Here is a 17,677-nt window from a genome sequence, read left to right as displayed (position 1 = left end):
GCCATTTGCAATTGCGAGACTGCTCATTAGTATGGAGCTGCTGGTAGTACAGCTCCATTTAGACAGGCCCCTTTTGACCTGTTCTTTCAACAAAAGGACCCCCAGAGAGTCTACATGGGACTTTTTGAGTCTCTCTCAACAATATGCATTTTGTGTGTAGCTTTTACGCAAGTTTTGTTGACAAAACCCCAATTTTGTCTCTAGTGTAGACGCAGCCTTAGTCTTTAAAGTGCTGTTTTCCCTCTTACAATTCCTTAGAATGATGAACTCTGTCATTTCTTGATCATTTTTACCAAGCTGCCTGCCACTTTCAAATTCTGAACCAGTTCCTCCGATTTGTCAAAATCAAATCTAGAACAGCCTCTCTCTGACAGCTGTCTCCATTTTCTCGAATAAAAAATTGCTTCAAATACATTCCAAGTTTGTTGACTAACCTGCTCCCTACTGTGTTATTTTTCCCAGCAGTTGTCTGAGTAGTCTCCCATCACCACCAAGTCCTGTATATAGGATGATTTTGAATAATTACTTTCAAGTGAAGAGTTTGGGGTAGACCAGCCACAACACTTAGTTAGGTTCATATTGTTTTTATTATGCACCATGTAAATGATCATTTCTATGTGATTGGAAAGGGTTTTTTTTCCAGTGTGGGAGGAATGTATTGTTTTCTCCCTTAACATGCTTGAGCTCTCATTCATTCTTGCCCATGCAAAACTCAGATTCTGTTTTACAGCTAGACCAATAAAGCCACCACAATCCATAGCTGAGAGCCCCGCAACTCCTGCCTTGGGTATCTCCTTCTCCCTGGATGCAGAAATGTAACAGAGATTGAGTAAAATCTGATTTCAGTGGGGAATTCAGCTTAAAAATAGCTTGTATGTTATAGACCTCAATTAATTATGGTTGCAGTTTTTAAATGAATTGAATTTGTGTTTGTGAACAACAAAAGGAACAGCTACAAATGTCCAAGACTTGGCAAATGCGATATTTGGTTTTTCCTTTACAGATAAAATTTATTCATAATATTTCTTTGACTATAGTCTATTGCCTTTCCATCACTTAAATAGCAATAGGTACAGAGAGCATTCTACCTTCGTCAGAGAGTAGGTAACTTACCATGCAGTTTCATTGTGACTATGGGGAATGTTTACCATTCTGCCACAATCAAGCATTTTAATTCACTTTTTCTTTGTTTTACTATTTGGAAAGCACACAGATGTTACTGTTTATAGGTTGACACCTACATATTTTCTTCTGCATATTATTTAAATACTGTTTGTACATGAATTTGTAATGTTTCCTTTTTCTGAATGTGTTTATAAATTATGTATTATATATAGTTTAAATATTCTTTAAGCTTTATAAACCAAAATCTCTAATATCCCTTTATTCACAATCTGGTCTTTGTTATCTACTCCCTTCCAGTATTGGCAAACTATTATAATGTGTCCCTGTAGCAGTACCCATTCATGGTCATAGTGCCCCCTTGCATCATGAGTCAATGTTATGCTTACAGTCTGCCTCTCCCCTTCTTCCCCCTCTTTGGCTGCTTTGTTTCTGCTACAACAGCTTCTGCTTTACTCTTGTGCTCTGTGGCTTCATCCTCTAGCCAGGACACTTCTCTAGTCTAGGTCCCTTTCACAGTATCAGAGTCCAACACCCCACATTCTAATCACATGTAAACAGAAGGCCCTTCTGCCTTAATGCAGAATGATGTTAAGATTCCCCAACTTCCTCTGCCACCCTCTCTCAGGTCATCTCCTTACAAGAGCCTTGCTTAGTTCTTGAAATATTTTCCCTGCTGAAGAATCTTGCTATCTGCCATCTGTTTCAAACTGAACTCACTCAGATACTTTTTATGTCCCACATATGTAATGGCTCAAGGCCTAGGTCCACCCATGCTGTCAGAGGCAATCAATCACTCCACAGGTGGAACAGTTCTATTATGAATTGCCTTCTGCAGCAGGTGATGGGGGAATCACCCTCTTAAGTCTCACCCACCAAAGCATTATATATTTAACTAGTTATCTGTTCTCTTGTAAATCAGTTCCTCCAGACCTTTAGGATTTTTGTAGCTCTGTCTAAACTCCTTCCAAAGAGCCACTATTTATTTCGTCATGAGGCATTGAGAACTGAATTCAGTAGTTTACACCAGAACTCTATTACTTTCTCTTCTATATGATGCTTTCTGGTGTATGCAATTCAGAATTTCACTGGCCTTTTTAATGTTATATAATATTTCCAACTCACATCTAATTTGCCCTCCAATATCTCTACTAGACCTTTTCCATTATCACTCCTTTCTAGGTTTCTCCTTCTCATTGAATATCCTTGTGCTGGATAACTTTTCCTCAGATATATTTTTGCCAAGTTAAACCTATGCTTCCAGTTTTCTCTCCATAATTATAGCCTTTTCACTTTCCACATTATTATTTCTCGGTCCTTACTGATGTGCACTGCATTCTCCTATTTAGTAATATCTGTAAATTTCCTGTTTACTTTTTCAGATCATTATGCACAAAATTAAATAACAGAGCCCCTGCAGCAGTCCACTAGATGCTTCTCATAATCCAATATGTTTCACATTACCCTTTCTTTATGACACTTTGGCCAGTTTTCTGTACATGTGACACTGCTCAGATGCAAGCCTAGTTTCACTGGTTATTTTTTAGTCTAAGCATTTGAGAGATCCAGGTTCAAATACAGCTAGGTTACATCTACTGCATTCCTCTTCACCCGCTACATTTGTAATTTATGTTTTAAAAGCAATCAAGTCTGAATGGCAAGATATATTCACATCCCAGTTTAGTTCTTTGCAGCAGACAGGTGCTGATTTTCTAGGCCTTCCAGTATTGTTTAAGTGACAATTTTTATTGCTTTGTAGTGTATGAAGCAATAAATGGTTGCAGACAATTATGAAAGCAAATTTTCAGCATTTAATCTACCTCAAAGCTGTATTTGTGGGTATAGTACAAAGCACTAGAGCACATTATTATTCAAAAAAAAGAAAAGAAAAGAAAAATCATTGTTTTCTTTTGGACATATTGAGTCACAGCTGGCATCTGCTGACCTACAAGCCAAGTGTATCAAGAAATGCAATGTGGTAGTTAATTATAAGATTGCAAGCTTAAAAAAAGGAAATATTCTATCCAATTGACATATATTCTCTCTGTTATATATTCCTTGTGTTCAGCTTCAGCTAAGGGTTTTTTTTTCTTGAACTTTAATATAAAAACAACTAGACTTCTTTTCTCTCTGTCTCTGTCTAGGAGAAATCCCAGTCACTGTACATAGGTCAAGTACTTGGCAGCAAACAAGGGAGTAGCATTAGCAGAAAGATGGGATCCTCAATGCACTCTGGCGAAAGAAGAACTGAGTCATGCCACAGAAGAAAGCATGGTGGTCAAGAACAAAAGACCTGAGCAACTTAATCATGTGATTAGCTATATTAGACTGAGGGAAAGAGTCAAAGGAAAAGATAAAACAAGATATACAATAAAAAGACATGAGATTACAGAAGGAAAAACACAATGAAAAAGAAAAATATAAGCAATGGAGAGATATTACATTAGATAGTATTGTGTACAGTATTTTAAAGCTGTTTGACTTTTATAGAGAGAGTCACTAGTAACTGCATGGGGCAATTTTACTGGCAGTTTAATTCCAAAATGTTATAAAAATATGAACATAAAAAGGGCTTAGGTGTCCTTTATCCAACCCTACCTTTGATCTCCATCAATTTGAAAGACAGAGAGAAAGTATGCAAGATTGTTGACAGAGAGTGGCCAGGCTGCCAGGCCCTCTCTCTGCAGAACAGGGGATTGGAAGTTCAGCCCTGTGTGTTGACAGAAGGCCCCCCAAGAGTGTGTCCACAGCTTTTTTGTCTGCAGAATCTGTTGAAAAAGGTGCTCATCTAGGAGAGGCAGAAAGTTGTTGGCAAAAATTCCAACTTTTGTCGACATACTGTCTACAAAACTCATTTTGTGTGTGAATGCTCCTCCAATTTTGGTGACAAAAAAACAGTGTTTTGTTGACAAAACTCTCTAGTGTAGCCATAGCCTTGCACTGTAGGTGGAGCATAAGTCTTCTACAAATCTCCTCCACTTCACTCCATCTCGGGACAAAACTTCTGTCTGACTCCAGGACTACCTCCAGTTGTTGCCCTTCAGTCTCAGTAGATCTTCTCCATGTTGTCTGAGGTCTTCATCTTTTATGTCTTCCTTGTGGCTTCTGCTGGCATGGCCCAGAAGTTCCTGATCAGGGACTGTAACATCCTCCTTTTGTCCTTTCAGATGCACCATCTGAGGGCCAGCAGAGTCACATGCTCTCTATTTTCCCACAGAACGCAGTGGAGAGGGGCCAGGCACCTCCACCAGCACCACCAAGCTGGACCTGCAGACAGAGGTCACAGCAGTGTTTGGGGTAGGACACCGACAGCCTCTGCCAACCTGAGGTGGTGGAATGACAACTCTGGCTGGAGAAGGCCAGCCTGGCCTGGCAGTGGGAGGCCTGGGACTGCCTACTATCCCATCTGGAGGGCATATACAGGACTCTCCAAGAGCACATGGCCAATGTGGCCCAACTCCTGACCCACCATGCTGCACCCCTTTCCGCACCCTTGCTGAGCCCCCTGTGGAAGTCCCCCCATGGCCCTACCTGTCAGTTCTTCCCACCCCATCCCTGCTCTGCTGTGGACCCTGCACCTGGGGAAGGAGGGAATCATGGGGCCGCCAGGGCTCTTGGCCTGCAACTTCTGCCCCGAGTGACCCTCCCAGTTCAGAACCCTCCCCACCCCACTCCCAGGTCAGGCCCCCTCCAATGTACGTAGTTTGCCTACCATTTTAGTTTTTGTTTGTAACTTTCAATGGTTCAAGGTTTAACAGGAAAGGTTTTATTTCACAAAGATGTCCAGGTCCCACGTTTTTATGGGGGGAGGAAACATGTGAGTGAGGTGTTGGTAATGGTATTGCGTGTGGTGAGAGATGGATGCATGGGGGGGTGGTGAGGGGTGGCTGTGGGTGGAGGGCAATGTGGCCCTCTCCTGGAAGGCCTCCATGATGTGGGCCCCATCCCAGTTGGCCTGGCTACTGGCAGCAGCAGCCATCTGCTCATATCCAGGCCTGGACTTGGCTGCCCACCCCTAGACAAAGGAATCCCCCTTTCCCTCCACAATGTGGTGGAGGACACAGCAGGCACCCACCACTAGCATGATGTTGTGCACCCCAACCTCCAGCCATAAGAGGAGGCACTGCCACCACCCCTTCAGGTGCCCAAAGGCCCCACTCCGCAACGCCGTGGGCCTGGTTCAGGCAGGTGTTGAAGGCCTCCTGGGTGGGGTTGAGGTGGCCGATATAGGGCTGCATGAGCCACAGCAGTAGATGGTACAAGGTATCCGCCACTGTGCACAGTGGCATGGTGGTGTTCCTGACTAGGAGCTCCCGCTAGGGGATGTAGATCCCAGCCTCCATACGCCAGCACAGGCCAGAATTCCAGAACTACCAGGCATCATGTGTTCAGCCTGCCCAGCCCACGTACATGTCCCTGAACCGGCCTTTGTGATCCACCAGGGCCTGGAGGACTACTGAGTGGTAACCCTTGCAGTTAATATAGTGGCCAGCACTGTGTGGTGGGGCACAGTTCGGGAATCTGAGTGCTGCAAATCCCCTGATGGTAGCGTCCAGGTCCCTGACGTGTATGGCTCGATGCAGGAGCATTGCATTTATTTCATGGACGACCTGAACAGGATGGAAGATATACATTCTTGTGAGGGTGTGGGAGTTCCCAGTCCCTGCACCCCAGCCCCCGCCCAGCCACAGCCCTTGTACTCCCACCTCTCCCAGCCCCCTACTGCCGAAGGTCCATGAGGCCAGTAGTCACCTCCCCACTCCCTGTGGTGGGGTGTGTGACCAGGCCTGACTTACTTCCATGAGGACAGCTCTGACAGTGGCCTTGCACACCCCAAACTGATACCTACTTGAGTGGCCCATTTCCAAACAGCAATTGCAACCCGCTTCTTGAGTGGGAAAACAGGCCACATGGTAGTGTCCTGGTGCCTCAGTGGCAGAGCTTCTGGAAGGTTTCCCTGCTCATGCAGAAGTTCTGCAGCCCTCTAGCATCGTCCTATTTCCTCAGGACCAGCCACTCCCACCAGTCCAAGTTGCTGGGGTGGATCCACAGGCACTGGGGCATCAGGAGGTGGGATCCAGGCTGGGGGGGCTCCACATCCATGAGGGAGCTACTTAGTTTCCCAAGGAGGAAGGTGGCAGCTGCAATGACTGTGCACAGGAGCCGTAGCACAGTGTCCAGGATGTCAGCATTTAAAGCCAGGTGTAGGTGCTCGTCCTCCATTCTGCTGCGGGCTGGGCTCTGCTTGGTGTAGGGTAGCTCTACAGGCCTCAGCTCATGTAATACAGGGGTATTTGGGAGGGGTCCTTTAAGGAAGCAGCTGGCTATGGGCCCTGGAAGGGCTTGGCAGCCATGTGACCCCATCTCTGGTGTGTCCAGCTCCATTCTTTCAAAAGAGTGCATGTGGACACTCCCTTTCAAGAGAACACAGCAGTATTTCAAAAGGGCAGATCAAACCTTCGATCTGCGGTTGGCACGTAGTTGCACGCTTTTAAAGGCTAGATTTCACTTGCTGTCATTAAATTTTTAGCCTTTCGAAAGAGGGCTCCTGTGTAGACACAGCTTGAATGCCCATAGTGTCCATTATACTTTGGCTACACCTACACTAGAGCAATCTGTCAACAGAAGTGACTGTCAGAAGATATCTTCTGCCAAGACTTCTGTTGACAAATTGCACCCAGACTGCAAAGCAGAGCGACAGAGTGGTCCATTCTGTCGACAGAGAGCAGCTGGACTGCCAGGCTGGTCTATTGGCAAAACAGCCAACCAGAAGCACAGCAGACCAGGATCATCTGGTGGCCTGGAAGCCCTGTCTGTTGACAAAAAGCCGCCCAGAACATCCAGGCTGGCTTTCTGTCAACAGAGGCGTTGTACCTCACGGGTGGATGGCAGAACGCTGTTGACAAAAGTGCTGCCTCCTGTCGATTTACTGTGACAGAGCGCCTTGGGCATGTTGACGCTCTGCAGATTCTGTTGACAAACTGTCAGTGTCGTTGAAAAAAATCTCTAGTGTAGATGCAGCCTAAGCCTGTGAAACTTATTCTAAATGCATGAAAACAAAAAGGTGGTTATAGCTCCTTTTAAATGTATGCTTTAAACCAAAACTTCCTATGTTGGTCTCTTCAGACAGGAATATAAAATTTATTAATATTTAGGAACAGACCAGTCATAGAACGTTTTAGCTTAAAGCGTATATTTAAAAAATATAACTTTTTGTTTTGTACATATAATTTTTGGTTTTTCAAAGTGTGAACAAAGTCCTGTCAAGCTTCAATTAGGTCTGAGAAAGTTTAGAAAAAAAATAAATTCTAGCCATTGGGTAGGAAAATCCTCCCATGCTTTTTTGAAGAGTTACAACAAAAATTACATTGGAAGCAGCACAAACATATTCCTCACTGCAGAATGGTCTTCTATGTATTTGAGGGGGAAAAATGCTGGACTTAAACTGCAGCAAGGGAGGTTTAGGTTGGACATTAGGAAAAAGTTCCTAACTGTCAGGGTGGTCAAAACAGTGAAATAAATTACCTAGGGAGGTTGTGGAATCTCCATCGCTGGAGATATTTAAGAACAGGTTAGATAGACACCTATCTAGACAGTACTTGGTCCTGCCATTAGGGCAGGGGGCTGGACTCGATGGCCTCTCGAGCTCCCTTCCAGTCCTAGTATTCTATGAGTAGGAGCTTCTGAATTTATGCAGGATCAGAACTTCAGAGCCTGATGTCATAATCATGTGTGCACACTTCTCAAGACTGGCTAAAAGGTGGCCGTTAACTCACAACATGTTTTTGTTTTAAAGAGCCTAATTGCTTTTAATGTTTTCCCAGCTAATTCAATAAAACTTGCACGTACTTCAAATATATCTGTAATCAATTGGCAAAATATAAATATACACAAAATGACTCCTTGTAAAGTAGTTATTGGCACGCATTTCCAAAAGAATTTTTACATAAGAGTTCATCAAGGGGAGGGAAATCTCTCTTCTCCAGTACCACTATCCTTGTGATTTTAACATCACACTAGTGATTCTGCAACGTTTAACCTGTTTCGTACAAATATGATGAAAAGAACCAGCTCAGGACTTTTCTCTGATTCAAAATAGCTATTTCCTGTTATTGTCAATGAGGCTGAAGCCAACAAGGTAGACTGCAGGGGAATAACCACATGTGGAAGTGAGGCTGCCATTAAAAAATTTGCTTCCACTTCCCACTGCTTTCAGTGAGACTGTAGGCAAGCCAACAGGCTAAATGGCTGCCCTGTACAGTTCAGGGGCCTTAACAGGCTCCCCGGACTGTGAGAACTAGAAACCCTGTGAAAGGTGGAGCTGAAGAATGAGGAGAAGCAGGATGTAGAGAGGTCAAGGATGCTGATTATGGGGTGAGATAGAATGTGGAATGGGAGACAAGAGGTTGCCTAAGGGGGACGCAGAGGACTGCATTCCGGATGGGCTATGGAGCAGATAGAATGGTAGCTCTGAGCGAGGCTTGCCAGCTGCCTGGGTGTTCCCTGGATTGTCCCTTTCTTATTTCAGGTGGCTGTCCTTGGAAAATCTGTAAGTGTGAGCAGTGCATGCTGCCCACCACGCTGTCTTGTGGGCTCCGGCCCATCCTGGTTGTTTCGGGGTTTTTGGTATTTTTTCAAATCTCAGAGGTGTCAACCCTATGAAATGTTACTGATGCATCAAGACCCTTATAGGAAATGGATGGCACTCACCTCTGTCTTGGAGGTGAGTGGAGTTTCCCTCTGGGCAGCCAGAGAGAGGCTGGCATGTTTGTGTGCAGTGTGTGCATGTTGACTTTAAACCTAATATTATTATATACACATATTGGCAGTGGAAGAGTAGATAGGAATTAAAATGTCAAGTCAGACTAAAAGATATGATTTTATTTTTAAAAAATGCTTGAATTTGGGCCAATGTGGCTCATGGTTTTTCATTTCTTGATGTTGACAATACTGCTTCATACCTGAAGAATTGCTCCAAGAGGTCCAATTTGGATATAAGCCCATACAACACAATATAGATAGTGTTACACTGTTGCATAGTTCTGCTATGCATGTGTATGTGTGCTCTCTATAACACTAGCTCTCGTTCTGAATTGAGTCAACAGGTATTAGCATAGATTCATACACACATGGGTTTTATATTTTAGGGAGTTTGCAAACTCAGATGAAAGGAACGCAGCGTACAGAGTTATGGGACCAATGATCAAGGTCTAAATCCAGGCATACTGTACATGTGAGAGATTTTAATTATCCACAGTTTTGTTCTGATGATAGAGGATAAAGAACATAGGTAATCAAGGAGATGTTAAAATACATTAATGACAACATCTTGATCCACAGGGTGAGAAAACCAATAAGGAGAAGAGATGTTAATAAGCTGATAATGGATCAACAACAAGAAGTTAGCAAGAAATAAGGCAATGAAGCTTCCTAGACTTACTCAAAAAATTGCAGATGGGCAGCAGAGAAAATCCTGCATGTGCCCATGGAAAGCTCCAGGTGACCTAACATATTTCAGCTCACATAACTAGCTGTGACATATCCTAGCTAAAACAAGCATTTTTTCAGGGAGGTACTCTATCCTCATTCTGTACTGATTAGATCAAATTTCCTGTTTTGTTTGAACAGTTCTAAGAAAATACCACATTACCAAAGTTTACAGTTATTCTCACCTGAAGATTACCAAAGTAGTCTGCAACAAAGGGTACTAACATTACCAAAGTACTCTGTCATCCCCAGCAACATTATTTTAAATAATGTGTCATCCACTCAAAATAATCACCATCAACAATGTGAAATTTCAGGAGAGGGAGTTTTTATGTAGCAAAAAAGCAGATAAAAATAATTTTCAGTCACTTGCTATTACAAAGAAATAGCCTGCACATTTTTCAAAATTAAACTCTCAGTATAATCACAAATGCATGTTCGTCTAAAAGGGGGTGAATAAATCTGGACGCAGAAAATGAATCCAGCTTAATTATGTTGTAATATATCATGACACACAATGCATTGCATTTCTGTGACTGATAGATGGGGGCATTATTTACTAGTTTACTAGTAAAGATTGAGAATGCAACCAGTGTTACTGAGAATCCTTTCAAAATATACTAGCAGTAGAAAATACTTCTGGCAAAGACCACAAAACCATGTAATGATGATTGATTACTGAACGTACCCTCTTTACATACATCTTTTTCCAAAAAAAGATGGTTTCCTTTCAAACAGATATAATAATTTGAATTAATCTGTACATTAGCAAGATATATCTGTTGATGCACACTCTGGGACTCAGACAGACAACAGATAACATGCCAAAGATGGTAGAATCAGCATTTAGAGTTTATATTTAAGACTGTAAATTTCGCTAACAGTAATCAATATATCATACTCTTATTAGTAACAAATATGACTGAGGAATTTTTGCCCTAAACCAAGAAGCGAGGCTGTGGAGGTTTTGGTAGTACAAGATTGAATTCTAATCCTACTGCATCACATAATGAGTTGCGTGTATCAATTAATTATAACTCATTGCTGGGCCAAGGCTTCCATTGACACCCACATGAGGAAGCACTTTTCATACTACAGATGTTTCTCTTTTGGTACAATTTTTTTATTTAACTCTTCTTGGTTCATGCAACTTTAGTTACTCAAAACAATGAGGACCCTGTAGCACCTTAGAAATTAACAGATTTATTAGAGCATAAGCTTTCATGACTAAAACCCACTTCATCAGAAATTTTGCCCACGAACACTTATGCTCTAATAAATCCATTAAAGACTATGTTTGTACTGCATGTGCTATATCAGCATACGAAGATATCCTGAAATAGCTGTGTCACGGCTTTTTGTGGTGCACTATTCCGGTTTCACTACCCCTAGTCATGAGAGGGGTAACAGAATGTTTGAAATAGACCCTTATGCCAAACTTTGGTTCTGTTTGGATGGCACCAAGTTCAGGAAATAATTCACAGAATTTGCGTAGTGCAAATTACATAGTTTATTTTGAAAATAAAATTGCAGTATAAATGAATCCCAAGGTGCTACAGGGCTCGTTTTTACAGATACAGACAAACATGGCTAGCTCTCCGAGCTGTAATTTTGTCACTAGAAGGGACTATAAGGAAGGAAATTGCAAACTCAAGATACATTGCAAAAGGATGTTTAAGCAGAGGAATTCTGTAAGTTTACTCATGCCTAGTATATAGTTTGTAACATGCTTTGGGATCAACTGGGATGAAAACCTATGTAGAAATCTGATAGAGTGTTATTTTCCTACCATCGTTTTCCTGGTGATTCATGGCTACATTGGTATGAGTGAAGACAATTTGGCTAGGCTAATGAGTTCCAAAGAATGCAGTTGTACTAATAATAAGATATATGCACAGAGGTTGAACTCCTTGTCGGCTGCTACAATTGCTTGCCTTTTTCCAAGATATTTTGTAAAATATGATAATTAACGTGCCAAGCTCTAGACATTCTAAATGTATTGTGATGCACATGTTCATGAGTGGTGGTAAAAGGCCACGGCTGGCATTTCTTTAACTAATAATTATTGTGTTTTATTGTTGTGATTCTCTAACACATTAACAAGCTAGGACTCAGCTTTATTAGAATTCACTTGGCCCCACTGTTCCATGCATATTTATTATGTGAGAGAAAAGGATTATTTTCCTCTAGCCTTTGCTAATTTAAAAGAAGATATCCTCAATGAAATGTATTCAAATATTTTGACATTTCGCTTCACCTCACTTACAGAGCAGAAATTGTTTCTGACAGTTATTATACAGTACGGGGAATCCTGCTGTTTCACTCTGCTGAAGCGCAGGTTGAAAAGACCCAGCAATTGCATTTTGTTCAAAGAGTGGCCTAGAAATAGCAACATGGTCAGCTGTGATTCACTGGAAGTTTAGATAATATCCATCTCCAGCAGCAACATGGATTTTTTTTTCTTTTTAAAACTGAAGAAAATTAATCAAAGCATTGGAAGTTGAGCACTTTCAACTTGGGAGGGAGGTTCCGATTGTGAAATACAAGAGGGACCTGGGAGAAAGGGAATCGAGAGAAATTGAACTAGATTTTTTTCCTTCATTTAGAACATAATGTAGATCATATTGAAAAATATCAATATATTTATACAAATCTTGCAATAACAAGAGTCACACATAGGCAGGTGTTTCCAAAACTGTGCAACCCTTCTTCCAGGTGGAGTTGGCAGCAACAAGGGCCAGGTTCAATATCTAGGGATTCCTCTTAACAATATAAAACAGAACCAGTTTGACCACCTTGCCCAACTGTTTGGGAAGACTTAACATCATCCTTGGGTGCCCCGAAGAGGCAATACTTCCCCACTCAGAAGAACTGAAGCTGTATATTACAACAGAGGATGCTTATGAAAGGGAATCCAGTATTAATTTTGACAAATGCCACCCTAACGGTTCAAAAGTTCATGATCATAAGTAAGCACCCTCCCAGAGTCGGTAGGGCACTATTCTTTGCCTCAATTTCCCACTTTGCAGTGTGAAAGTCTAATGAACAAATATTCCTTTAAGGCACCACTCCCCTCGCCCTTTGCTACACCCTGTCACGGGGGGGGCGTGGTCTGTACTTAGCAAAGACCCAGATTTCAAAGGTTCATTCTCATGAATGAACCTCCCACCTTTGAAAGGGTGAGTAGGTTGAATAATGTGTCAACTGCTTACCTCTACTGCAATCTCTGCTGCTACTTCTGTGGTGATACATCTTGAGTTTTCCCCACTTACCCTAGCTCTGAGGGATTTCATTGGGTAGTATGGAACTGCTGTGCTATTGCCTCTTCATTGTCTTTCCTTGCAAAACTGTCACCACACCAGCTCTAGGGCTTGGACCCTAGAATTGTCCCTGCTTAGCAAGAGAGGTTCAGTTGAAGAGGACCTCCTCAGTCAGGATATGCTAACTACAATTCTGCTGCCTGTTACCCATACATTACGGAAAGTATTTCATTACCCCTGCATTCAATTTTAAAACTGTATGGTAGCTTACATTAAAATTGTCTAAGGCACAGATTAATGAAGAGGTCCCTGTATATTGATTAAATTATTCACATGTAGCAGGTATGTTTTAAAGAGTCATAAAATTAATATAATCACTAATTCTGCAGTATCCCAAATGAGGCTTAATGAATTTAACTGTGCAGTATAAGCATCACTTTTCAAATATTCAGGTGCATTACTTATGGGATGTTATACTAAGGATAGCTTGTGGAAAATAAATATCATAATGAATATAGGTTGTCTCATGGTAATTTCAAGCATATTCTGAACAAATATGCTAGATGAGAAAAGTATATTGGTTACTTTCCCATTTTTTTTCTTCTGACACTGTACTGATTTCATTTTGTATTGCTGATGTCTCGTGATGTGTTTTAAATAAGCATTCCTTGACCCCCTGGTGCCCAACATCATGAGTAAACACATCAGCTGTCTGACTCCATGTTCCTGTAGCACTCATTCATTACCTGATCCCATGCGCCCAAGGCACAGGCACTAAGCGTGTAAGTTTGAACCTTGTAAACATGATCCCTCAAGTCATCAGCCAGTGGGACTTGTTTCTCCATCTTATGAGCTTGGGCATGACAAAAGGTTAGGATCCTGTACTCAAAAGGAATTGTAACATGCTCCAGGATGATCCTTTTCCTTTCCTCATTAGTAGTACAATGTTTGGTCTTAGTAAACTGTACCAGAGATTGTGAAGCTCCCAGCAATCTTCCCTGGTGAATTGACCTTGATTAGGTGTCTTGCAGTACAGCTGCCCTGCCAGGCTATAAAATGGGGCTTGCTGCTGCGCAATCCATGGGATAGCATCTCATTGGCACAAGTGCAGTTTCTCCATCACTTGTCCCAATTCCCACCGTGCACAGCACAGTTTGGTGGGATGCATTTGAGCCAGGCCCTGTGGATGAATTTCTCATGTACACACCACCTCAAAAGCCTCACCCCTAGCCTGGCTTTGGTCTGGGATTTCCTCACATACTGTCAGTGGATGGCATCCTTCAGGATCCTCTCCAGCATGCTCCTCATTTGACATTTCCGGCCAATGGGAGCTGCAGGAAGCTGCCCAACCCAGGCCACTTCCTGCAGCTCCCAGCAGCCAGGATGGTGAACAGCAGCCAATGTGAGTGACCGAAGCAAGTGGCTATACCTGCAGAAGTTCAGGTACATAAAGCATCCAGGGGTGAACCCTGGTGAACTGTGTCCAGCTGATGGGCCACTTGTTACCTACCCCGACCTAGACAGTCTCTTTTACTGCTATCAATATTCCTGGGTGTGTATTTCCTAAAATTGATACAGAATCCCATCTGGTTAGCAGCAGAGTTAGTGACATGGAGAATTTGCTGGATATTCTCTGCATTAGCTGCAATTAGGAAATGATCATTTTCATAGACCAAGATGTTCACTCTGTTACTATGCAGGTTGAAGCTATCTAGTCCACAGGCAATCACTTGGCTGAGCAGTTCCATGACTATGTTGAAAACTCTGGGGGCTGAGTAGACAGTCTTGCTTCATGCTGCTACAGATTGAGATTTTGGGGTTCTCCTGTTACATGGAGCAGATAGCAGTGGTGCAAACTGTGAAGTTCCTGGACCCGTTGAATAAAGTGTTCAGGCATCCCATACCTTGGAAGAGCGGCAAAAACCTCTGCTTTGCTTCTGGGTCACAGAACCAAAATCATTAGTCAGCACAAGCCACACCATAGCATGTTGTCTCTGTGTCTGCCTGTCTGTGTTGATGACAGTTTGCTTTATCTGAGAGGAGGCACCAATCCTTCGCTTTGTGTAGGTCCCATCTGCAGATCCTTCAGGCAACACTTATCCTTTCAATTATAATGTCCTGTTCAGTGGTCCTGAGAATGGAGATAGTCCTTCCCGCAGTAAGCTGTTGGACTGTCTTTCCCTGTTGTGGCTTTGAGGTACTTGGATAGGAGCATAAGGGGAAATGAAAGCCAGCGCTGGGGCATGCAGCATTTCTGCATTCTGAGTAGGTTTGGAATGTGATCAAAGAGATTCCTAGAGTTGGCCATTCTCCTACGAGGTGCCCTTTGAAGGCATCTTGATGAAACTTACTTTTCTTCACAGAAGGCACACTGGAAGGTGATGTGGATTCTCTTCAAATGTCCGTGTAATCCTGAGACCAGATATCAGATAGGGCAAAGGAGCATGCCTTAGAGATGGAATACTTGACGGGAGATGAATGGGAGAATGAGTACATCTAACTCATTAGATGAGGTTCCTTGATCTGGGAGAGCAGCAACAATAAATTGAAATTGGCAAGCATATAGTGAAGATCTGAGGCCCCCGCAGGAGGGGTTTCCAGGCAGAAGCTGCTCCTTCTAGAGGTGGTACCTTTCTGGATGACAGCTGAAATACTGGGAACAATGCCAGCATCAGGATCAACTCAGGAATTGGAAGAGGCAGAAAAGGTTCTCCTTGTGACATCCTTCTGCTGAAAAGTGTGCAAGACAATCTTAGTCGTGACATTGATGACTGCCAGGTGCAGTCCTAAAGATGTGAGACTGCTGTACATCAGCATGTTGGTGGGTCTTCTTAGATACTATAGGTCAGTGGTTCCCAAACTTTTCAGCATCATGCCCCACTTCTGATTCTTGAGAAACTCTCACACCCCCCCACCTGTTCTTTACCCCCCTTAACCAAAAATTCAATTAATAATTTAAAATAAACACAAACACTTGATATAAAAATATTACTTAAAATGAAAAAAGTACAAATAGGTTTTCTTGGCCCCTTGTGGGTGCCCAGAAAAGTCCCAGCTGGCCAGCTGCCTGAGCCCTGTGCCAGCGGCCAGAGCTGTCCACACCAGCTGCCTGCCTGCCTGAGCCCTGTGCTGCCATAGCCGCCCAACTGAGCCCTGCACTGCTGGGGCCACCTGCCAGCCAAGCCCCGCGCTGCTGGGGCCGGCCAGCCAGCCACCCACCAGCCTCAGCCTCCTGAGCCCCACAATACCAGGGCCAGCCACCCCTGTGAGCCCCCCGCCCTTGCCCCTCCCCTCTCCCAAAGGCAAGCACCACAAGCCCCCCACTCTCACCCTGTCCCTCTCCCCCAAGCCAGGCACCCCAGTCCCCCATCTAACCCCATCTTCCTTCCCCACCCCTCCCCAAGCTGCACTCACACCCCTTTGCAGGAGGCAGCTAGCTCCATGTGGTCTTCACCAGCTGCCTGCTTTTTATAGAGGTTGCACTGGGTCACCCAGTCACCCACATAAAATGGCAGGGGCTGAGAGCCGGACTCAAAGGCTAGCTTTTACTTTGGGTGTGTGGAATGACAAGAGGCTTGGTCGCCTCACGCCCCCACGCCCTGGGGGCATGCCCCCTTGTTTGGGAAAACATGCTCTAGGTTATTTTAATCAAAAGGCTGAAAACTATATACCCAAACCAGCCAAAACTGATCACTTTGGCAATGCATGTCTGTCTGTCAAAAACCCAGGCAGAGTAAGTACGTAAATCCAAATTGGGTCTGCTCCCGAAGTTTTCCATTGCATTGGGTCACTATATATCAGCAGAGAGCTCATACAGAGTCTGCTTACATATGTAAATTGTATGAAGAAACTATACAACTTCACTTTTGATGGACTTTCCTTCAGTGTCATGATTTCAGGCGTATTGTATGTGTAACCCTTCTGCCAGCTGGAGCCAGCAGCAGCCAGGGCCAGGTTCAGTATCTTGGGGTTCCTCTCCATCCATCCCAGGCAGAGCTGACTTGAGCTGCTACCCAGTAATCTGATAAATTTACAAAGCACCCCTGGGTGCTGCTGAGAGGAAATGCTTCCCCCACTCACAAGCACAGAATCTGTGCCTAGAAAAGAAAATGGAGGTAAAAATAGTAAAATGGAGGCAAATAACTTGGTGTTAATCTGTGAAAACACCGCAAACAGAATTCATAAGCAAGAACCATGCATAGAAGTACTAGCCCAAGTAGGCTGGGCAGTGTCCTTTACCTCTCAGATTCTTAAATCCAGCAATCTAAATGTCCCCTTCTCTGCACCCCACTCACAGTTGCTGCTCTTGGTCAGAGCCAGCCCTGAGTTCAGAGGTGCATCCACAGAAGTCATTTCCATTCTGAGTGGAGGAAGGTAAAGAGGATTCTTACTCACTCCACTGGCCACTCACCATGCACCTGTTCACTCTTCTCCACCACACCCTGCAAGCCATTTGTCTTACCTCTCCACCATTTGTCTGCTGGCTCTCAGCCATCATCTGCTGCCATCCACTTCTTGGCTGTGACTTGTGCCCATCAGTCTCAAGTGATTTCAGCTCCCAGTGATTTCAGCTCTTGGCAAGAAGGGTAGAAGAAATACAACTCCAACATAATTAACAAGAAAAATGCACCTAATTATGCTTGTTTAGCTCTGTTCTTTGAACAGTGTGTGAGGAGTGGGGGTGGGAAATCAGTCAAAGAAGGGGAGGCTAAGTAAATAACCTTTCTTCTCCCCTTTCTTTCATAGTGCTCTGAAAGTTAAACCCCTGTTTAGCAAGGTTCTTCCTTCTGTGAGCTCTTTCATTTGGG

This window comes from Carettochelys insculpta, chromosome 3, assembly GCF_033958435.1.
Source record: "Carettochelys insculpta isolate YL-2023 chromosome 3, ASM3395843v1, whole genome shotgun sequence".
In the NCBI taxonomy this organism is placed as follows: Eukaryota; Metazoa; Chordata; order Testudines; family Carettochelyidae; genus Carettochelys; species Carettochelys insculpta.
Note: the sequence above shows the minus strand (reverse complement) of the source record.